Source organism: Carex rostrata, chromosome 27, assembly GCF_964058835.1.
Source record: "Carex rostrata chromosome 27, lpCarRost1.2, whole genome shotgun sequence".
Classification (NCBI taxonomy): domain Eukaryota; kingdom Viridiplantae; phylum Streptophyta; class Magnoliopsida; order Poales; family Cyperaceae; genus Carex; species Carex rostrata.
Window position 1 is genome coordinate 3,898,196 of NC_135944.1, and position 24,073 is coordinate 3,922,268.

The 24,073-nt window shown below is 31.8% G+C and overlaps 3 long non-coding RNA genes across 6 annotated transcripts; 1 reads left to right on the forward strand and 2 right to left on the reverse strand.

The window, feature by feature from the left end:
• Positions 1–6,923: 6,923 nt before the first annotated feature.
• LOC144545242 (uncharacterized) lies at positions 6,924–9,146 on the reverse strand. 4 transcript variants are annotated; one of them, XR_013508444.1, is made up of 7 exons: positions 8,902–9,146; positions 8,703–8,807; positions 8,584–8,628; positions 8,416–8,457; positions 7,652–7,737; positions 7,385–7,566; positions 6,924–7,266 (listed from the first exon to the last, which is right to left on the reverse strand). It is a non-coding gene; the product is annotated as an uncharacterized LOC144545242 (long non-coding RNA). The 4 variants fall into 4 exon arrangements; XR_013508442.1 differs by having other exon boundaries at positions 7,385–7,441; positions 7,524–7,566; positions 8,416–8,628; XR_013508443.1 differs by having other exon boundaries at positions 6,924–7,107; positions 7,209–7,266; positions 8,416–8,628.
• Positions 9,147–9,747: 601 nt separating this feature from the next.
• Positions 9,748–10,588, forward strand: LOC144544974 (uncharacterized). The gene is made up of 3 exons (XR_013508370.1): positions 9,748–9,806; positions 10,081–10,179; positions 10,497–10,588. It is a non-coding gene; the product is annotated as an uncharacterized LOC144544974 (long non-coding RNA).
• Positions 10,589–15,391: 4,803 nt separating this feature from the next.
• Positions 15,392–18,062, reverse strand: LOC144545285 (uncharacterized). The gene is made up of 3 exons (XR_013508460.1): positions 17,072–18,062; positions 16,333–16,443; positions 15,392–16,242 (listed from the first exon to the last, which is right to left on the reverse strand). It is a non-coding gene; the product is annotated as an uncharacterized LOC144545285 (long non-coding RNA).
• Positions 18,063–24,073: the final 6,011 nt, after the last annotated feature.

The window sequence follows — 24,073 nt, forward strand, 5'->3', positions numbered from 1 at the left end:
TTCCTTTCTTCTTTCTTTTCAGCCCAATTTCAGCCCCAAGTCATTTTAATTTTTCTATCACCATTATATTTTTTACTTCGGTACAAGCAGCACCCATTTATTCATGTTTTATATTGGGCTTGATATTTTATTTATTCCTTTCAGCCCATCCAGCGCCTATTTACAATATTAATTTGAGTCCACTTTAATTTGGATTTTTGCACCCAGATAGGATTTCATGTAGGCTTTCCCAAATTTTGTTGATCTGCATTTGCTCCATTTTTTCAATATTTTCTGATTTTTTTATGTTCCATTCTTCTTGACTTCTTCTTCTTTATTTTCCATTTTTTTTAGGTTCAACAATATTATAAAGTGCTATCACTTGTACAGAAAACGCGACCATACACAGTCTGAAAAGCTAATGAAACACGGTTACATGACCGTATCAGCAAGCGTTGTGTATGAATAGGAGGGTACTTTGTACACGGTTTCTAAACCGTGTATGTATTGAACTAATATACACAGTTAACTAAATCCAACTGTGTCAGATCACAATAAAAGGGGCACTGAAATGTTGGTTTCTACAAGTGATATGTGTACTATTTTGGACACCTTATACGAATTGTTGTTTAGAACCATGTATGATTTATTTTCTTTTTTAACGATTTATAGTATGCTAGCACCCATATTAGCTAGCCATTAAACATACAATTAATATTAAACATCCATCATTCAATAAATATTCAACATTTAACAAACATAAATAATTAATATATTCAACATTTAACAAACATAAATAATTAGTATATTCAACATACATATACTAATATACATAATTCATAACTCAATAATATACCTCCAGTTCTCTTTCATTTTTTTTAAATTATAATAAATAACATGTTTTAAGATTGTCATTCCATGTGGTGTTCGACCCGATAGTCTTATTTGAGCTAAGTTGATGTATAATCTCTTTCACGTAAAGAGATTAAACCACAACTCAGTCAAGTTAGCCTGCCAGGTCGAATACCACATGGAATGACAAATCTAAACATCGAGGTTTTTATATTTATTTTTTTGTTCGTTGAATATGGACAATTATTCTGATCGTTGATTTGAGGCCAAATTTTCTGAAATTATAGACTATCATGTGTAAAAGTTCTACCTATGTCTGAATTGACCGAAACCAAGATTAAGGCTCTTTATTTTATTTTTAATTCAGACTTCACTGCTGCTCCAAAATTTTAGGTCAGTCTTCATTTGATCTGTCAAACTGCACATTTTAGAAGATCGATTATTTGTTTTCATTTAATATTGATTCTGATTAATTAACAGCCTTTTCATTGTTAAAAGGCATGATGTCTGTTAGTCAATGAAAATAATGCATGATTTCGTTCTTAGTTTGTTTAATAATAGCTAGTAACAGTCGAACAAAAATTTAGAGTACTGTTGACCTAATTTAGAAATACGATTTTAATTGAAAGTAAAATTAATATGCTAAATTATATATGTCTTCAACTCCCCTGTATACTTTAGCACATTCATATTGCATAAAATTATTTCTTAGATTGAAATAATGTACAATGCGATGTAACAGTAGTACAGTTGGTTAGAAAAAATGTTCTAAAACTTTAGCTATCCAAAGGTCGAAGTTCGAACCCCGCTCACAACTTCAAAACCATTGCGAAGATTTAAAAAAAGAAATTAATGTACTATACATATAACAAAGTACCCTTCAATTTTTTGTCATATTATTTCATTTGAGACCGGTGCCAATAGGTGGCTCGTACCAACCCATAAGAAACATTTTTTCCGTGAACTGGGCTTATTAAAAGTGAAGACCGTTTAACAAAGTAGAGATGGGCCCGATTGAACTGGGCTCATTAAGAGTTGAAGGGGCCATTTTGAACCAAAATATAATATATAAGGGTTTATTGAAAACACACTCTTCTGTAGACTAAATTGTCATACAAAAACTATCCATTTACGCCCCCAACCCCACACCCCAAAAAAGAAAGTTTGAAAGGGCTATTTTGGTACTGTTCACTATACTTGCAATCTAATTTATTTTTAAGAACGGACTTGCAATCTAAAGTTCGTTGTATCGATTTTCCTTTGGACGCCCATTTCTATCCCAGTTGGCAGTAATACATTAAATAAAAAGTAAAGTTGCTTTAAAGCACAATTTATTAAAAAAAAGAAAGATAAATTATATCTAATAATGCAAAAAAAATACAATTAATAAAAATATATACAGGACTAACTTGCAATTTTACATTAACTCAATTGATTAGTGTCATGCAAATATATTTTAACCAAGGTTAAGCCCGTACACATCATCAATATGGCACACCTGCAGAAAATTGTAATAAACAAAATGTTCTATTTAATATAATTTTTTTCAGGTTACAAATCGTTAAATAATTAATGATCAAAAGCAACAAACTTGCTCGAGTAAAGATATTAAAACATACATAAATAATGGGAGCCCTGACAACGTATCATAAAAGCGAATTAACCCTAATTAATTGTTAAGAATGACAAACATAACACCAGTTTATAAATAATGATATTCACTAACCATAAAATATTGTTGCTAAGATTGATTAGACTTTATCAGATTAATTGTTGATTTTCTCTGAAATCTAATATTATAAATTGCAAAGTTATATTAAACATATTTTACTTAATAAGTGTATATCAAAATAGCTAACAATTTCACATCAACAATTTATTTTTAACACACAATTCATTTAAAAACTACAAGATTTTTAACTCACAATTAATTTAACAACTAAAAGATATAATAAGTAGTTTTTCACACACACTTCATTTTTATTCAAAACTTAAGTGTGTGAATCGCATCAAAAAATTTAAGAATCATATGAAAAATGAATAATTACAAAAATAAGCATGAAATGACATGTTATTTTTATCTTAAATTTCTGTAAAAAGCTATTTTAATTACGTGTGACAATACATTATAACTGCACCGTCAATTAACACAGTAGATATGCAGCTCCGAATCACTCTTTGACTTGGGGGGTAATATATGTTTTTTTGATACTCCTGTACAGAAACAATAAATATATAATATATATGTTGATATATCAGTCGTAGCATTGTGATGCATGCAAATTGTTCCTAGTTTTTGTAGAGCGATTACTTTCATTTTCTTCAATTAAAGTAGCCATTATTCTATTTATATATTCAAACAACAATATACCATGGGATCATATGCCTGACATCTTGTTCTCTCCATAATTCATCCAAATGTTGGAACTTAGAGAACAAATTAACGATGTAATTTATATCTACTTCATTGAAAGCTCTTTTGCATATTCACAATATATATATGACATATTAAATGACATCTACACATAAATAGCATTCCTTAAATGACATATATATATATATATATATATATATTTTTATCTCTTAGACATATTTTCATATTTTCATAGAGAAATCTCACCGAAATTTTTAAATATACCATAATCTCAAAAAAATAAATCAAAACACCACTATTTTCTGAAAATTATAAAAATGCCATGGCCGCATCCCCTAGAAGCGGCCACCTTTTGGGTGGCCGCATCTAGGCAAAGTGGCCATATTTTTGGGCCTCTTGTAGGAGATGCGGCCACCCAATTTTTTTTTTTCAGAATGTATTTTTTTGTTATTTTATTTTGATTTATTTTGTTTTTTTATTTATTTATTTTGTTTTTTGTTTTCATTTATTTGTTGTTTTTTGTTGTTTAAAAATAGTTGTAATTATTTTATTCATTTATTCGATATGTCGTTACGAAATAAAAAAATTAAAAAAAAATAGTATGATAAATAAACTGTCAGTTTACTACTGGACTACAGAACCAAATGCTACTGTCTATGCAGTCTCAGCCAGCGGGAATAAACCGTAGGCACATCTGAAGAGTGGTTGCATCCCCTAGAAGCGGCCAGGGGTGACCGCATCCCCTAGAAGCGGGCATGGCCGCATCCCCTAAAAGCGGCCCAAAATAAATGCCCGCTTCTAGGGGATGCGGCCATGGCATTTTTCGAATTTTCAGGAAACAATGGTGTTTTGATTTTTTTTTTTTTTAGGTTATGGTATATTTAAAAATTTCGGAAAATCTCATACAAAATGACATATTAAATAAGCAAATAGCATTCCTTAAATGATATAAAAAATAGACTAAAATGAAGACATGACTAATTAAGTATCAAAAGGTGAAATTGGAATTATGATCGATCTATCTGGATCGGTTAATTTCACAAAACCGATCATAAAAACTATCATAATTGGTTCTTTATAATAACCGATCCTAATGTATGCACCATTAGGATCGGTTTTTTATAACAACCGATCCCAATAGTATCAGGATCGGTTATTATAAAAAACTGATCCTAATATATGCACCATTAGGATCGGTTCTTTATAATAACCAATCCTGATAATATTAGAATCGGTTGTTTATAAATAACCGATTCTAATAGTAATTTCGTTATTTTTTAAAATAAATAAAAATCAAGATCAGTTATTTAGTAAAGCTGATCCTAATAGTTTCTAATCAGGATCTGTTATTAGTAATTAACTGATCCTAATACTATATTTGGCGCTAGGGTTTTTATTTTCGTTTGGTGCCTCTGTTCTTAGACAAAATATTTGAGTCTCAACTCATCCCTCTCTCTTTCTCTCCCTCTCCTCCGTGTTTCTCTCTCTCTATCTCTGCCGCTGATTCTCTCCGACCACGCCCCATTGCCTCATCCTCTCGGCTCTCCCTCCGTCGTTTCATCTTCCTCTGGCCTTCCCCATCCCCCCTCTCCTCCGCTCAGCCTTGCCGCAAATCTCTATCTCCACGGGTCTCTCGACACGTTGCTCCGCCACTCGTCTCTCTCCCCGTATCTGACGCCTCCGCGCCTCAGGTAAATATTTACCGTATAATTTATGAATCAAGTTGTGATTCTAGGGTTTAGCTTTCTTAGCCGAGAATTTGGTCTTGTCTTGTGATTTCCATTTTTATTATGCAAGTTAATATACAAAAGCCACCGCGAATGATCATCAATTTGTACTCATAAAAAAATGTGCTAGTTTACTTTAATAGCCTTAAAAAATAAAGAAAAATACCACGAATTGTGGTATTATATTCAGTAAAGAAAATAAAAAAGGTACCTTACAGTGAATAATGAGATTCTGACACTAATTTTAGACTTGCACTATTTTTACACAGTTCAAAAAGTAATCCGGTGTCTAAATGGGCCTAATAATTGATCCATCCCGGCCCATTTTAGACAAACTAATTATATACATTTGAAATCCAGTATTCTTCACAGAATCTAATTTCAGCAAAATCAATAGTGGATCTTTTCCATTACTTCACCAAATCAGATTTTATTGTCATACTTTATATGTTTATTTTCTTCCTTGTATTTGACTATATCTCATGTATATAAAGGAGCAATGTACAAGGAATTGGCAAGAAAAAAAGAATAAGAAACCACAATTCAATTATTTCTGTTTTTCACTTTTTTATCTCGTCCTCCTTTCTCTCTCTCTCTCGGACGACTTTTCTCTAGGGTTTGCAAAACATCTCTCCATCAATGGCAGTTGTTATCTCCTCTCTTCCCGCCATGCGTGCCGGCTCGTCTAAAACTGTGACCTTCACTGACACTAAGCGCCGCGAAATTCTGCGCCAAGCCAACTTGGCAGCTGTGCGCGCCGTTATCGATATTATCCGTACAACCCTTGACCAATACCGAGAGGTATCTTTTAATTCTTTAAATTTCCCAGTGTTTTGTTTGTTGAATTGATCTAGCACAGCGATAACTTCGATCTGTGCGAGATGATATAGTAGATCGTGGAATTATGATAAATTAGAAAAAAAAATGTTTTTGTGTCTTAAAGAATTAAGCCGATTGTTGCACATAACATAGTCTCAAAATATATCAAAAGAAATCCAATACATAATTAAGAATCTTTAATCATATTATAACGCCAAACATTTTTTTATAAAGAAAACACTTTTAAGTTTGTTTCGGTTGATATTGCAAAACAAACACTTTTAAAAAATATTTGCTTAATTATGAGGTAAGCAAAAAGATTAAAATTATTATAGGATAAACAAAATAAATAGTATAATTCTTAGTTGTTTATAACACAACTGTGGAGAGGATTCAGTTGGTCTAACTTGTTTTTCTTTTTGTTTGAATTCGGTAATAACTTGTTTTTCTTTTTGTTTGAAGTATCTTCTTATGATAAAATTAGTATTTTGTTGACATATTTATTTCATTGTTTATTTACACTACAGCAGAAATACCCTTCTGCGACCGGCCAAATGGGTCGCAGATGGGTGAAGCGCCGGTCCCAGAAGGTGGGCGCCGGTCCCAGATGACCAAAATGGGTCGCAGATGACCCGGTCGCAGTTGCTCCGTCACTGATGACAGCCCTGCTGACGTCATCGGTCTCTGAAAGGTATAGCGCCGGTCACAGATGACCTCTTCAGCGACCGACTAAATCCGTCACGAATGCGACACGCTAACGTGGCTAGAAATCTATCAGAGACCGATTGGACGGTCACAGAAGGGTTCAAAATCGGTCGCAGAAGGTTATTTTATTTTATTTTTTTGGCATATTTTATTATTTTTCTTTTTTCCAATTGATACGAAATGTACCAAACAAATATAAATATTAAACCCATTATGGTCATGTATTTTTCTCGAGCCCCAATTTTGCTGTCAAATATAATTTTCCCAAGCAACACAAGATGAAAAAAAAAAAAAAAACATGCATTCGCTCTTGCAACAAAGAACATGCATTCATACAGGAATAGCAAGGATTATCTAAACAAATACAATAAAAACAAAGAACATGCATTCATACAACAAAGAACAAGCATTCATGCAACAAGAAAGTTATGTTCTAATTTGCAAATACAATAAAAACTCTGCTCCTATTTGAAAAAACCCTAAACAATCCATTTGTACAGTTATAAAGGTGTAATACTAATATATGTACAATTTGACTCTCATTACACTTGCAACAAAGAACAGGCATTCATACAACAATAACAAGGAATAAGCAGCTCATACTAGAAACTCAATTTGCTATGCTATCAGGTATCATAATGATGATCAAACCTATATTAATGTACTATGTGAGAAGGCTTCAATGCCTAATTCCCAGAATAATCTATAGTGTATTGGAAAATGACAAAACAAAAACTTTCTTTTGTACTGACCTTCTGTTTTTGATGATTCAAGCTTAGATTGTCCTTTGGGTAGCATCAGAGACATATCCTGCCAAATGATATATTTTGATTCCATTAGAGATGTATGAAACAAACTCAATATATTTACATGTATTAATATAGCCTTTTGCTATTACTTAAAAATAAAGAATGGAAATTACTAAAACCTGTTCTAGTGCTTCTTGGAACATCTCCTTCATGGTCTTATTTTCTCTCTTCAACACCTACAGATTTATGAACTAAACTAGTTGTATTTACAAAAAAATTAAATAGATGAGAGAAAATTACAGGGGGATTCCAATTTACATCTTCAAATTCATAATTTGATTTAGTGGCATCCACATACATGCTACAAGTGACAAAGGGTGAAGTGAATTAAGATAAAGCATAATAAAATTGTACATGAAAATATAAAGGAAAAGATTGGAACTTACTATTCATAAGTGCCATATAGACGAACTAGAAGCTCATTCTTGGATTTCTTTCTCAGTTTAGCACTCACACTTCCATCATCTAAAATCTTTCGAAAGAAAAAAAAAACTCACGGTTGCCGTTTATTTGAGCGGTGGTACTACTTACAAGCATTGTGATATTTTTTTCGTGGTACAAACTATGGGGCTGGTACTGACCAGCTTTCAAATATACAAACATTTTATTATATTTGGTCAAATAGCTTTCTATCAGTAGACAGAATTAGAACCTAGCAATTAAATCTTTTCCTGTTTTTAGCTTAAACTGGATCATAGGAAAATGACGTATATAAACCAGGCAAAATAGTCAAACATTTAACAAAAAATAAGTTTTCCATTATAATAATTTAAAGGTTGTTTTAACATTTGGTAAATTAGTGGATGCTATATCTAGGGTTATTTGCAAAAATACAAAACAATCTCCATCAGATTCTGTTAACTTTCAAAACTGGGGCAATTTTACAGCATGAAAATCAACATAACAGTTGGTGACAGTATGATAAATGTAGAAAATTAGCTATCTTATTGTTACAATCATTTCCCTTGATATCCAGAAAGAATAGCCTTTTTTCAAGTGCCTAGCATTGATTAGAAATAAATAATAGTAGCTAATGATACAAATTTACATAAGTAAAAATGTAATACTACATTTATTTTCTTAACTTTGAAGAAAATATATGAGCCCCTTAGATCAGATTTTTGAGAAACAATGTAGAAACATAAAATACCTCCTTGTGCTTTACTGCTTTGGCTGCATAGGGTGCCTTCTCCTGAATTTTCCATAGAAAAAATATATTATTAAATACAACAGATCTGAAAGTTAAAATATTTCAGATAAATATTTCAAATTTCACTAAATCTTCAAGCAGCCAAACGAATGAGATGAAAACACTCACAGATTCTAACAGACTCTTCCATTTAGCTCCTCCAGCTTTGCTAATCTATATTTATTTAAGATAGAAAAAACGTAAGTGCATCAATTGACCAGTAGATCAGTACAAATGTGAAGACTTACATGAAAACAAAGAAGGCAGAGGGAGGTCTCTTAGGCTTGTTTGGATCCTTTTTGACTTTCTTGGAAATTTTCTTAGGTGCAGGGCCCTTTCTCTTTTCAGCCGCCCTTCAATTAATAAACGGGAAACCATTAGAAACTCGCCTAGCCCCAAATTTCAAACCTAGCAACGAAAATACACGAGTGATAGAGGTTAACTTACGTTGATTCGGCCTTCTTAGGTCTTCCCATGGTGACAACCGCAAAATCACAGAGCGAATCAGAGAAAAATATCCAAAATTGAGGAAAATTGAAGAAAAATCAAGCTCTTATCAAATCTAATTGAAGAAAAGTTGGGGTAGAGATAAAGAGAGACACTGCTGGCGGGGTCAGAGAGAGAAGGATCGTCGACCAAATCCATGATCGGGGTTAGAGAGAGAGAGGCACTGCTGGCGGCGGGGATGTTTTTATTTTTTAGCTAACCCTAAATTGAGGCAGAGAGAAATGCGTGAGACAGAGAGAAAGGAGGGATTTATCAATGGGACCCTTCTGGGACCGGGCCAAATGGGTCCCAGAAGGGTGTGGGCGCCGGTCCCAGAAGGCATTGGGTCAAATCCGTCCCCGGTGCTTTTTTTATTTTTTATTTTTTTATTTTTCAGGGATCTTCTGCGTCCCTGGTCCCAAAACTCGGTCCCAAACGAGTCATTTTGCTGTAGTGTTACGCAGATAAAAAGTATTTTGAAAGCACAAGCTTTCAAAAACCAATGTGATATCGACATGTTGTGTGATACTTATCCAGACTTCCATGAGTAATAATTTCTTTCTTCATTTCATTCCTATGTGGATATATTTACAGTTTTAGCCATGAAACATTTGCAATGCTCATCCTAGGTAACATTAGATGTTTATTTAGACAGTCCCAATTCTCATCCTAGGTAATCTCTGTTTTTGTTTCTAATTTAGCCCTCATCTCTCTCTCTCTCTCTCTCTCTCTATGTGTGTGTGTGTGTATGTGTGTGTGTATACAGTGCTATCTATAGGATCTTGTCAACAAAGGATAAAGATAATCATCAGCATGCGGGTGCCACTGACAGCCAGATCAATATATTACCTGTTTCTACAATCAAGGTTTTTTTTTTTTTTAAAGTAAAAGTTAGAAGTCAAGCTACTCAACTATTTAATACTCTTGTTATTATAACAAAGGATTTCTCTTATCCGGGTTTCGAGCTCATGAACTCTCACATAGAGACCATATGCCTTTGTCACTAGATCAAAGGCTGGTTCTTAATTTCTATAATCAAGGTTCATGTGGACATTCATTCGTTATACTATCTGATGTAAATTTTCTTCTTTGATTGATTTTTTTTCTAATATGTATTAATTTGTTATAATCTATTTTTAGGGAAACAGATTGGAGGATGCTTGTGTGATATGCCTGGAAACCCCAGCTGCTGGAGATATGATGCGGCATTTACCGTGCATACACAATTTCCATAAAGAGGTAAAAATTATCCGTATTTTTACTGTTACGGTGTTACCAATATTTTTTATATAGAAAAATTGACAATTTTTTATTTTCAAAAATTAATATAACATAATATAGGAAATTGGAATGACTGTCTGTGAATTTATAGATGTTGTAGAGGGATGCTAGTAATAAAAAATGGGTTAAATGGGCGAAAATCTGATGGAAATCATTCTAATATTCTTTATTATATTATATATATATCTAAAAATAAAAAGTTCTGCAAAATTGATGTCTATTTTCTTGTATCTAACGGAAAAATAATCTGTTGGAAATCATTTTGTTTTGCACAGTGCATTGATACATGGCTGAGGAGAAAGAATGCTTGTCCACTGTGCAAGACTGCTATAACCTAAACTCTGCAAATAGATCATGTCTTTTTGCAAATATACCCCTCTTTTACCTTGTAATCTTGTTATAAAATGTGATAGTTTCACTATTCTGGTAATTTTTAGTTTTTTATTCGTACATTTTTTTGCCCAAAATATTAAAAGGTTTTCTTGTATATAGTTGTAGTTTTGAAACTAATCTTCTGGATCTCTATCATTCTTTTTCAACCATTTTTTGTTTGCATTAGTAGTTTTAAATTAAAAACAACAAAAATGCAGTGTGGTAGTGTAAAAATGTTGGGTTTTTGTCGCTGTGTGGCCCCCAATTCTCATGAAAATTGGTAATGACAAACTACTAACAAATTTATAGCCATATCCTATATATATTATGTTTTGCCAATGTAATATGATTCTTTTTTATAATTTTCCACCAAAAAATGCAAAAAGAAGTTTTGGGAATAATCGTCCATGCGATATATGTTTGATATATTTTCATCTTTTTCGGTGTTTGATTAGCATTTTTGTACTAGTGTATGAGTATCTATTACCAGCGGGAGTATCCAAAAGGATACCGATATTGTTAAGCACTTTTACCATTGTGGATACTCACAAAGAATTAATGGACTGTCGATTCGTATGTTGATTTTATCAGACAAAAAAAATGCACATTAATTTTAGCAGAAAAAGAAATATGTAGATCATCGAAAAACTGAAGATTGGCTATTATCACTTTCTTTATTGGTAAAAAAAAATACTAATATTGGATGATTTAATCGAAACAAATTATCAAAATTAGATAGACGACATATCATATTCTAAAAGCAAACTTGTGAAATTAATATAATCTGCTCGGATCGATTCACTATGTGAAATTAGTAAAGACATTGCATGGATGGCGTACGTGGGCTGGATCTTCCCAAATCCATTAATTATCTAGTGGATTGTAACTTTTAATCTTCCCAAATCCATAAGCTGGTAATATCTGAGCAATTAATTATATCGTGGATTGTAACTTTTAATCTTCCGATATGTAATTGGCAACATTTAAGATGCATGCATGAATTGATTAAGATTATTTTCCTTTCAAATTACAAGATCTATGAACGGTTATTTAAATTATATGTTTATCCAGGAAATTATAAAATGTACCCGGACAAAAAAAATTCAACCAGAAAAAAATAATTAATTTCATATATTAGAAACTGCAAGTTCATATTATTTCTTGCATACTATGAATTTTTATCACCGTACGTAGGAGAACAAATTTGGTTCCAGGTAGCTTCTGATCACAAATTAAGTTTAATTTCACACCTATTCATTTTAATTTTATGCTTCTTGGGACTTTCGGTTTTAATCCACAGATGTTTAAAAGAGCAAGGTGAAATATAATTAACTTCTTCTGATATATAAATCCCTGACACTGTATAAGAAGATTGAATGAAAGCTAGCTACCCTCATCATTATCATTACTTAATTTTGTTCTGGGTGCAACAATACTTGAATAAATTATTATATGGCAAAGACCTATATAACCTCTAATGTAATTCCCGATCAAATTAGTATCAAATAGAAATATGTATAAAAACTAAACAATGAAGAAGCAACACACAATATACTTTGAGTAATTCATTAAGCCAATCATTGTAAAAGAGTCATTTTTTTGGAGTAAAGGTTGGAGGTAGGGGTGTAAATGGATCGGATATTATTCGATTTCGTCCAGATCAGAATCCGGAAAATTACTTAAATTATCCGATCCTTATCCGTATCCGACCGTTTACACTCCTAAACCACAACAAATGTACTCTTTGTTCTTAAATTGAATTATTAAATTGCATATTCATACCAATGATTTATTAAACTGCATATATATATATAGAGAGAGAGATGGGCTATGGTGCATTGCAATGCATGGAGGGGTTTGTGCATTGGACCATAAATCTAAAATTCAAAATTCAAATGACCGATCCAAACCGTTCATCTTGTTCTCCATATTAATATGTGCTTGGAGACCAAATTTTACATTTTTCTGAATTATTTTACTATTTATTAAGTATTTTACAAAATTGTTGATCCAACGGTGGCTGCTGATTTTACTGTTTTGTTAAGCCACCGTTGGATCAACAATTTTGTAAAATACTTAATAAATAGTAAAAAAATTCAGAAAAATGTAAAATTTGGTCTCCAAGCACATATTAATATGGAGAACAAGATGAACGGTTTGGATCGGTCATTTGGATTTTGAATTTTAGATTTATGGTCCAATGCACAAATCCCTCCATGCATTGCAATGCACCATAGCCCATCTCATATAGAGATGGGCTATATATATATATATAGTAAGGCTACCATATATTGCAATGCATAGGCATCTTTGTGCATTGGACTATAAATGACCAGATTCAAAGTCCAAATAGTCGATCCAAACCGTTCAACTTGTTCTCCATATTAATATATGCTTGGATACCAAATTTTACATTTTTTGAAATTTTTTTACTATTTATTAAGCCACTTTGAAAATCGCTGATCCAACGGTAACAGTAAAATCAAAAGGCACTGTTCGATCAGCGATTTTCAAAGTGGCTTAATAAATAGTAAAAAATTTCTAAAAAATATAAAACTTGGTACCATAGGCATTCATTTTCTCCTTTATTATTATAACATCTCTTTCTAGCCTATAAATAGAGGCTTTGTAAATACAAAATTTACACACATATATTATATACAATAGTGGAAAATAAAATTATGTTATTGCTCTCTCTATCTCTCTTGTTATTTACTTTACTTTTGTTGCAACTTTATTTTAATTTTACAACATTTAAAAAGTTGTCTGCTTGACTATTTTTAAATCAAAAGTTGAAAGAAAATATACATGTAACAGATATGTTGTTGGTGGGTTTTATCGCATAACTATGACATTTTGTGAAATTCAAGTATAAATTAATATAAGGAAGTTTGTTAATTAGAGAATTTTGCAAACTTTTATGTTTCTCACTTAACATGGTAATTGCTAAAATACTTATTTAAGTATATATATATATATATATAGAGAGAGAGAGAGATGGGCTATGGTGCATTGCAATGCATAGGCCATGGTGTGCATTGGACCATAAATCACCGATTTAAAGTCCAAATGACCAATCCAAGCCGTTCATCTTGTTCTCCATATTAATATGTTCTTGGAGACCAAATTTTATATTTTTTGGAATTTTTTTACTATTTATTAAGCCACTTTGAAAATCGCTGATCCAACGGTGGCTTCTGATTTTACTGTTCCAAACAGTCACCGTTGGATCAGCGATTTTCAAAGTGGCTTAATAAATAGTAAAAAAATTCCAAAAAATGTAAAATTTGGTCTCCAAGCACATATTAATATATAGAACAAGATGAACGGTTTGGATCGGTCATTTGAACTTTGAATCGGTGATTTATGGTCCAATGCACACCATAGCCTATGCATTGCAATGCACCATAGCCCATCTCTATATATATATATATATATATATATATTAAATTTGGTCTTTATTCACCCAAGGCCAGTTGGAAATAGTAAACTTAATTAGTCCAATGTATTAGTTAATATGTGAACTCACTAGAATTGTCATGAATATATTGGAATTCTCTAGATGCATATTGTGGTCTTCTAATCTATCTTGAAAGATGAAAAACGTGTATAGAAAATAGAGATGGTTAATGAGAGGATTAAATATTATTTAGTATAGTGGAGTGTATAGAAAGTTCCTATGAGTCTATATAATGTGTAAGGAGTATTTTGAATGAAGTAAAAGAATATTAATAATAGAAGTAAATTTTCTACTAAATATATTAAGTTTATCTCTATATTATATTGATCTTATCAAAGCCCACCTAAAAGCTGAAATATTAATATATATTTGACAAAAAATAGAAAAAAAATATGAGAAACAAGCAAAAATATATGAGGATAACAATGTTTTTTAAATGTCATAAATGCTTCAATTATTATTCTGAATTAGTTCAGTTCTTTAAAAATATACGAGGATAAAAGCTTTTCCAATTCAATTAAAGAAAAAATGTAAAATATATAACATATTGAATCATATGGTGGAGTTTGCAATTAGTAATAGATGTTATAAATACTTCAATGCAATAGATAGGATACATCATAATTTAAAAACATTGAATTTTGGGTATATAAGCAAAATTAACCGGTATATAACTGTCCTTTTTGTTTAACCATTTAAACCAAAGACTAAAGGCAACCCCATGGACCTTTAATTTTTACCTTTTAAAACTGAGATAGGATTTTAATTAATGATCTGTTCCGAAATCTCAGCGGCTCCTCTTTCACTCTCTGCCTCTTTTTCTTGAACTTTTTACTTTTATTTCAGATCTGATTGTAAGAGAGAAGCTTTTGATGCTTCTTAATTTTTGTTGCATGTTATCTACCTTTTATCAATAATACACCTTTGCTCTTTATCTGAAATTTACTTTTCTTACCAAAAAAACAGAATTTACAAAAAATGTAAGAAATAAAAAGTACCAAATTTTGGATCAGTCGATTGAAACTCTTTAGAACTGGCGATTTGCTTTTATGTGTAAAAATGAAGTCCATATGGCGATTGCTTTTATGCGTAAATTTTTTGGATCAGTCATTGAAAATGGTGCATGCATGGGTGAGAACATGTTAGAAATTACTTCGTAATTAACATATGGCGCTTCCATATAATTACTTCAACACATTGACTTCTTAAATTACTATAGGGCGCTTCCATATTACTTCTTAAATTACTATAATTTAGTACGAAAATTTTGCTCTTCGTCTGATAAGAATTAGAAGAATTAAAAGTTTTTATTCATTAAAAAGCACTTAGTGTGCACGTATTAATTACTTCAACACATCATTGACTATTCATAAAAAAAAAATAACAAAACAATACTCAAACAATAGTAGACTATGATTTTGTGGTTTGAAAAGTTGTCGTCAATCAAGGCTAGCATGTATACTCTCTCAATGCATGCATATGAAGGCCATTGGTAGACTGATGGTCAACAACTTTACAAATCTCAAAGTGCAGTGACATTACCGACTACGAATGTAACATCTGCGCCTTAATTTACCGCTCTTCTATTGGGAAAGGCTGATTGCTGTTTCTTTTTTACCACTTCAGGAAGGGCCCACTTTGTAGTACTCATTATACATTCAAACGAGAGGCAATCATCCTGGACATACTCCGAGGAATCTAATTTGGATTTCCTCATTAGTGGGATTACAGCCGCATTATTCTCTCTGTAATTTGTGTAATATGTGTGCTTTCTTTTAGCCACCATTACACGTCTTCCATTTGGAGCAATTAGGTTTAAAGTCATGCATAAAAATGAGTTGTGCATGAACAACTACTATTTATATCTTTCTAATTTTTATTTCAATTCATTTGTGGGGAAATTTTAACTTGTTAGCCACCATTAAAATATTACTAGTTAAAATATCATGTTTTTAATTTCACATTTATATTTTTCATTTTAGATATGAGAGTAAATCAAATATTAACTTATCACCAAATACTCCTATTTTTATATTTTCAAAATTATACTCTTTTTTATATTCTCAATATAATTGTTAGATTATCTTTGGAAAAGGGTATCGCCGAAGGCCTGCACAGCAAACATGTGTGAAACACCCCTGTGGTGCTCCTGACGGAAATGAAAATCATATTCTGCCTGTTTTTTGAAACTGTTTTACAAAGAAAATAAAAAATTAGTTAAATGTTAATAGAATAATAGAAAAAGAAATAAATGATACTGTTGAGACAAAAACACATACCGGTTGAGACAAACTTTGCAGTCCATTTTAAATTTGGGGTGAAAATCATCATAATGATGCATAAATGCATGTGGATCCAGGAAGGTGCCACCGCAGATGATGCACCAATACCTTGAAGAAAAAATAAAAATTAACAATTTAAGGGCTGCCAAAGGTAAGTGTTATAGCATCAAAATTCAGGCTATAGTGCAATATCCATTATAGCTAAAGCATTGCAACAACAAACACCAAAAGGGCTGCCAAAGGTTCTTTTAACAGAAGTTTTGTTTATGAACTAGCGTATACCATGTTTTATGAAAGTTTAAAATAATAGATATATATGTCATCTAATTTATAGTTGTTAGGAACAAAATTATATAAGTTATTTGGTTTCTACAGACCAGTGCAAAAGTGTACAAAGGATAGAATTAGTTTCTCGAAACTACACAGACAATCCGAATGACAGAACAGAAATCATACACAGTGAATTTTTACTTATTTACAGCCAAATTCAGCTCTAAAAGGGAAAGGTGAAAAGAACCAGCAACCCCTATGCTTTGTGTACAAAAGATAAAATTAGTTTCTCAAAACTACAAAGACATACATTCACTGATATGGACATTTATTTCCAATTATCCTAAAACAAAAGTATTTCATAGACAACCGCACACACACTCCAGAAAATACAAAATGATTCATATTATTTTATAGTACAAATCACGATCAACAAATCAAAAACATTTTTTTATGAAATGCATACCTCGTGTTAACAGTTTGAGCCACCACCTCTTCATGCGCCGCCATTATGAGGGAGACAGAGAAACAGTATCTGAGTGAGTGAGTTTTAGGTTTTAGCGGCTCAGCGGCTGAGAGTTTTAGGTTTAGAGAACGGAAATAAATCTGCTGCGACTTTTCCAAATCAAACCATCCATTTGTTTTGAGATTTGTGCTTAAAACCAACTATTTTTGAGATCGGTGTATTCCAAAAAAATAGATGGTTTGATTTGGAAAAGCAGGTTCCTGCGATTCCAAAGAATTGCAGCAGATTTACTTCCCTTACGATGCAGCCTCCAAGAGCACATAAATAAGGCTGAAGCAGACTCCAGCCAACCATCAATTAAGTACATTAAAAAGCCCATTTTAATTAGAAATCCCAGCAAGCCCACCACCAAGCCCTCAGATTGAAATTAAGTAAATTCTAAGAAATATATTATACTTTTAATAAATCTAAAAATCTATAAAAATAAAAATAAAAAACATCTGAATAAATTCAGAAGAAGAAAAATAAGGCATCTAAAAAATAAAAATAAAAACAAGAGATAAAAGAACAATGAAAAAACAACACAGGTCACGAGAAAATACAAAATCTGAAAAAATAAACGCCGATCGGTGTAAATTCTCGAACAAATAAGATATTCTAAAAAATATATAAACAACGCAGATCTAGATCTGAGTAAATTGCCATAAAAATAAAAAATCTAAAAAAAAAATAACAAAAAACAACACAAACAGAGAGATCTGGGTAAATTCACATGAAAATAAGAAATAAAAAAGGAAAGCTAAAAGAGATCTCTGTGTAAATCCCTGAGTAAAACAATAAGAAATATAAATGAGACAAGAAAACTCCTCTCCTTCTTCTGGTCTCTCATGGTTGCGGTTTAGCTGAAGATCTAATATTTGTCACGATGAGGAAAGAGCAGAGGGAGGAAGGAAGGGGGTGGAAGAAAGAGATAGAGATGGGCGAATCTTAAATTAAGTTTTAGGGTTTTAATGGAAGTCTTTCTACGGATGGCATGCAGATAATCTATATATGATAAAATCCTACCAAGTATTTATATTTCGTTATTAAAATGCACTGCTAATATATCATACAACATATTACTCTTTGAGTCATGTGCCACATTTAGCCACTGGATTGGCGACACTTAATAAAAAGTAACAAGTAGTAAATGAGTTCATATGCGGTGCAGGGATGTGCAGAGATTATGACACATGGAATCGCAATATACATTGCTCTTTAAACATAATAATATAATATGCAATGGTTGTACTTGTACCTACACCAGAATCGGTATCCTCTCCGGTATTGCAGAGGATCACACTTACTTTACAGTTTCAGACTAATTGAGATTCGGGTCGCGAGCTGTATTTTGGGCTTTGAGATTCGTTCCAAATTAAAAGGAACGGTTCAGATCTAATAGTTGTAAAAGATTCCCTTATCAGGTATTGGAGAGGATGTGAATTGCCCACACCGCACCACACGACACTTAGTTGATTTATATTGATTTAATAATATATTATTCTGTGTTGCTTTTTGAATCAAGGCAGGATATATTAGTATTAATATTAATTTGTTGATGTTAGATACAAGTTATTTATTATAAATCAAATTTATCAGAAAGTAAACTTCATGTGTAATTTATTAGTTAATATGATATTTAGTAAATTGTTTAGAAAGTTTTTTTTTTTTTGGGTCTACTTTTTGTTTTTACATGTTATAAATATGATTTATGTAATAACCCTTTTGTCCTTTGAAGAAGTAGATTGAAATTTAATTGTTATTTAAGAGTCATTCTCATATATGCTATCGAGGTTTCTTGGAAATCTGAACGTGATGGAGACGTTTCAAAGAAAAAACTTTTCAAATGAGGTTAAGCTTAAAGAAAGGCATTACATATTAATATTACTTAATGTAACAGAATATTACATTTTAGATCATCACTTTCCGATTAACATCCACACGAATATTAAAGGATAGATTTCTGATCGGACGACCCATGTTTTAATAAAAATATTCTGTTACCTCAGAGGAATTGGGGTGTGGTTTCGTTTGCTGTGTAATCCATTAAATGCTTGTTGGGACCCGGGCTTGCAGCATCGACACCGCTGGATCGCATATCTAACTTATTAATTTCTAGTTGAACCCCGCGTCGCATGCGCCACCAACCCAAACTTTTCTCAGTTTTCAACTTTTGCAACCAATAAAATAAATGCGACGCACTGAGCCACTGACCGTGACCACCGGAAGGTAACAGTATATTATTATATTTCTACAGCAATAAACTTTGGGGGATTTCATGTATACCCTTCAAACACTTCCAAATTACGTCTAATTCTCTCTGAACTCCAAAATCTTACAAATTTATTGATTTTATTTTCATTTATATTAAAATACTTTCTAAATTTCTACTTTATCATTTATTAAAAATATAACTAGACTCAAATTTGAATTTAATGAATTTATAATATGGATTTGGCTAATATGCTACGGGTAGCTAAGAGGCCTCCGTGCTACGGCTCAATATTCGAGTTTTCAAAATCCTAACGGTCGATCCGAACCGTTCATCTTGTTCTCCATATTAATATGTGCTTGGAGACCAAATTTTACATTTTTCTGAATTTTTTTACTATTTATTAAGCCACTTTGAAAACCGCTGATCCAACGGTAGTTTCTGGTTTTACTGTTTTGTTAAGCCACCGTTGGATCAGCGGTTTTCAAAGTGGCTTAATAAATAGTAAAAAAATTCAGAAAAATATAAAATTTGGTCTCCAAGCACATATTAATATGGAGAACAAGATGAACGGTTCGGATCGACCGTTAGAATTTTGAAAACTCAAATATTGAGCCGTAGCACGGAGGCCTCTTAGCTACCCGTAGCACCGTAGCCAAGTCCTTTATAATATATTGTATTCATTTTGAATAAAAAAGATAGAAAATCATTTCGTGTGACTTTTGTCAGAAAAAATTCTTATTCTTTTTTCAAAAATAGAAGACCACCGTATTTTCACAATACAATCAAATACAAAAAATAAACCAATCATAACATTTTTTGTTTAATTTAAAAAAAAAACAAATCCAGAAAAGTATTATCCAGAAACACAAATTCAGAGAATAATTCGCTAAAAAGATATTATGAATCCGCACGAGAATATTTTTCCCGAAAAATAGCCTTCATCCGGAGAATTATTCTCCGGATTGGACATATTTTTATTTTTTCCGAATTAGATGCAGAATATTAAATTTTATATATTTTTTAAATATTAATAAAGATTTCGGTTTTTCTTTGCACTTATGTCTCAACTCTCAAGCAATTTGCACATGTTAATTTCGTCTTAACTGTGTTTCTTTTCTTTTTCTTTTTTGACTCTCTGACTGCATTGGATCAAACAATATATCTATGTACCACAATTAATATTATTAAAAAAACAAATTAAATTAAAATTAATTAAATTGGGTAGTTATTATTTATTAACATGACATTTAGTAAACTGTTTAGATTTTTTTTTTTTTTTGTCTATTCTTTCTCTGTAAAAGTTATAAATATGATTTATGTAATGACCCTTTGTCCTTTGAAGAACCAGATTGATATAGAAGATTTGATTTAATTTAAGGCAAATGCTTCTGTGCATACAATGATCTATTTGTAAAATGAACATATTTTTATTTTCAAAGTTCAAACAGTTGATCCGAACCGTTCAACTTGTTCTCCATATTAATATGTGCTCGGGGACCAAATTTTACATTTTTCTGAATTTTTTTACTATTTATTAAGATGGGTACAAAATTCAATGGTCTGAATTTGATATTTTTTTGTACTCATCTTAATAAATAGTAAAAAATTTCAAAAAAATGTAAAATTTGGTCTCCAAACACATATTAATATGGAGAACAAGATGAACGGTTCGGATCGACTATTTGAACTTTGAAAATAAAAATATGTTCATTTTACAAATAGGTCCTTGTATGCACAGAAACATCACTCTTAATTTAATTACTATCTAAAAGTCATTCTCATGTATATAGTCTCGATGTTTTTTTGGGAAATCTGGAAAAAAAACCTTTCAATTGAGGTTAAAGGATGGCATTACATATTACCTGAGGTAACAAAATATTACTTTTTACATCATAACCTTCCGATTGAAATCCACGCGTATATTAATTATATTAAATAATCTTCTGATTGGAAGATCATTGTGTTAATAGAAGTATTATGTTACCTCAGAGGAAATGCGGACTCCTGCCCTGAAGGTTATGATGTAAAAATATGTAATTCATAAATAATTAAGATATAATCCGAGAATGATTTGCTTTTTATTTACAAATATTTTTTTTTTTTGCATTTTAGTCGGTGTTCAGTTTGAAAACGTCGAACAAACGAATTAAATGCAAATAACTCGCAAATTGTGTTACTAAAGTACTCTAGTTATCACTCTCAAATGAGTTCTCAGTAGGCCTATCAAGGCCCGTTTGATGTAAAGAAAGAGAGAATGAAATAATCTAAAAAAATAGGATATATTTTTTTTTTCCTTGTTAAAAAAAAATGGGATATATTCAATGAAGGTAAAGAGAGAGAATATTTTTGGGCTTTTTTATTTCGTATGTAATTATTTAGTGTGTGAGAATCTAAAATTTTCTTGAAAGTATTTTTATAGTGTTTGGTAACAAAAAGATAAAAGTGTATTTTTTTTTCAAGGGAGGACTCAGCTCTTTCATTTTCATAAACATTAATTGATGTTAGATTTGACAAGTAAGTTGGGTGGCTGATCTAACTAGATTTAAACGGTATGCATGTACATTAAAATTATGAGAAAAAAAATCTTATAATTGAATAATTGTAGGAAAAAAAATTACAAAATTATGAGAAGAATCTAATTATTGATTATGTCAATTCCGACTGATTCCTTCAATTCCAAATCAAGGGTCGAATATTCAATTCCAATTGTCGAAATCAAGCTTGTGAGCCATTGAAGCATATTTTACCACAGTAATATTGAATCCTAAAAAAATGAGAAATGGAAGAATAAGTAAAATTAGGAGAAATAAAAAAGATAATGGTAATTAAATGGATAAATTGAAAGCATTATAAAAGGGGTTGCTAGCAAATCAGAAAATTCAAAATTCATAAGAATGGAGCGAATGGAGGCGTCCCTTGAAAATTGAAATTGAGGGGATGTAATACACCCATTTAATCATGAAATTGAGAAAGGCATTATCTTTTATATATATTCTCAAAAACAAACAAAAAGGAAGCTCGATTAGAATCTTCATTTACACAAGTCTACTGTTTCAACAAAATATAAATAAACAAGAGTGAGTCTATGGTACTATGCATATTACGATTTGTTACTGTACTATGGCTCTATATTCGACTTTTCAAATTCGAACGGTCGATCCAAACCGTTTATCTTGTTCTCCATATTAATGTGTTTGGAGACCAAATTTTATATTTTTTGAAATTTTTGTACTATTTTTTTAGATTTATTGAAAATCACTGTTTTTGGATGGTCCAGAATTTTCAGATCAAGTGATTTTCTAAATATCTAAAAAAATAGTAAAAAAATTTCAAAAAATGTAAAATTTGTACTCCAAACACATATTAATATGGAGAACAAGATGAACGGTTCGGATCGACTGTTAGGATTTGAAAACTCGAATATAGAGCCGTAGCACGGTAATAACCTGTGATATGCAAAGTACCATATACTCGCTCAATAAACAAATAACAGGGATCGCTTTGCAATTTTTTATTGACTAATTATACCTTGTCCTTCATATAGAAATAAAGAATAACAGCAGAGCAGGGTCCTATTTTTGTCAAAATGAAGACAAGAAGCCCATTTCGAGAAAGCCCAAAAAGCAAAGATTAAAATGCCCAAATAAATCAGAGATGAAAGGAAGCCCAAATAATTCCGGAAGAATTTCAGAAGGCTGCTGGCGTCGATATCTGATAATCAGCTTTGCACGAAGTTTAAAGCAAGTTGATCCTTTCCTATTTAAGTGTGCAGAGGAGAATTTCAAAATAGACGCGAATCTTGGTGAATGCACGGGATCTGATGCAACAAGAGATGCTCCCAGCGAAATAAGATGGCCCAACTATCACTGACGGGCCGGGCTCACTTGTCAGTCACCCAGATTCTATTTTAGCTGAGGCCCCTCAAATCCTTTGACTCACGACAACATCCCATGAAAACTTATAAAAAGGCCTCTGGTTGTCCAAAAACATTACAAATGAGTCCCTTCAAGACCTTTTGGTCCATAACTTTCTCGTTTCAAATCCGAATCGGCTCAAACCAACTCCAAATTGACACAAATAAAATTCTACCCACTCATATGCACTCCAAAGTAACAGTTTAAAATTATACTCCTATTTTTATATTTTCAAAATTATACTCTTTTTTCACAGTACTGTTCCTCAATTTTATAGTGTTTATACTCCTATTGAGGAATGGTACTATTCCTATTTTTACAATTGTTAGAAATTACCATTCTGATGACAAATACTATTCCTCGATTTTTATAAAAAATGTACCATTATAGATTCAATGGCTGGGGCAGTTGTCGCATAGGGCACACCTCAACTCATATTTCATCTCTCTTTTTCTCATATTTTCCCCTTGTAGCATGAGATCGCATATGCAAAAAAATTAACTGTCAGGTGAACACGACACCACCACGTGTTTAGGAATCTCCACATGTTTAGATTAAAATTAAGTTTCTAATTCAATAGTTTTAAGGGTGTGGTACCTCCTTAGTGGGCCCCACCATCTTAAGTGATCAGCCACTTGTAGACCGATCTGCTATGTCAATTTTGATGCTAAAAGATGCTGCAATTTGATTTGTCACTACTTAGTGGGCCCCACCATGTACATATATGTCCCACATGCAGAAAAGGTGACAGCGAGAAGACCTTATCTGCAAAAGTTACAATATTCTTAGCCTCTAATCGTTATAACGAAGACTCAGACTAAGACTCCAACTTAG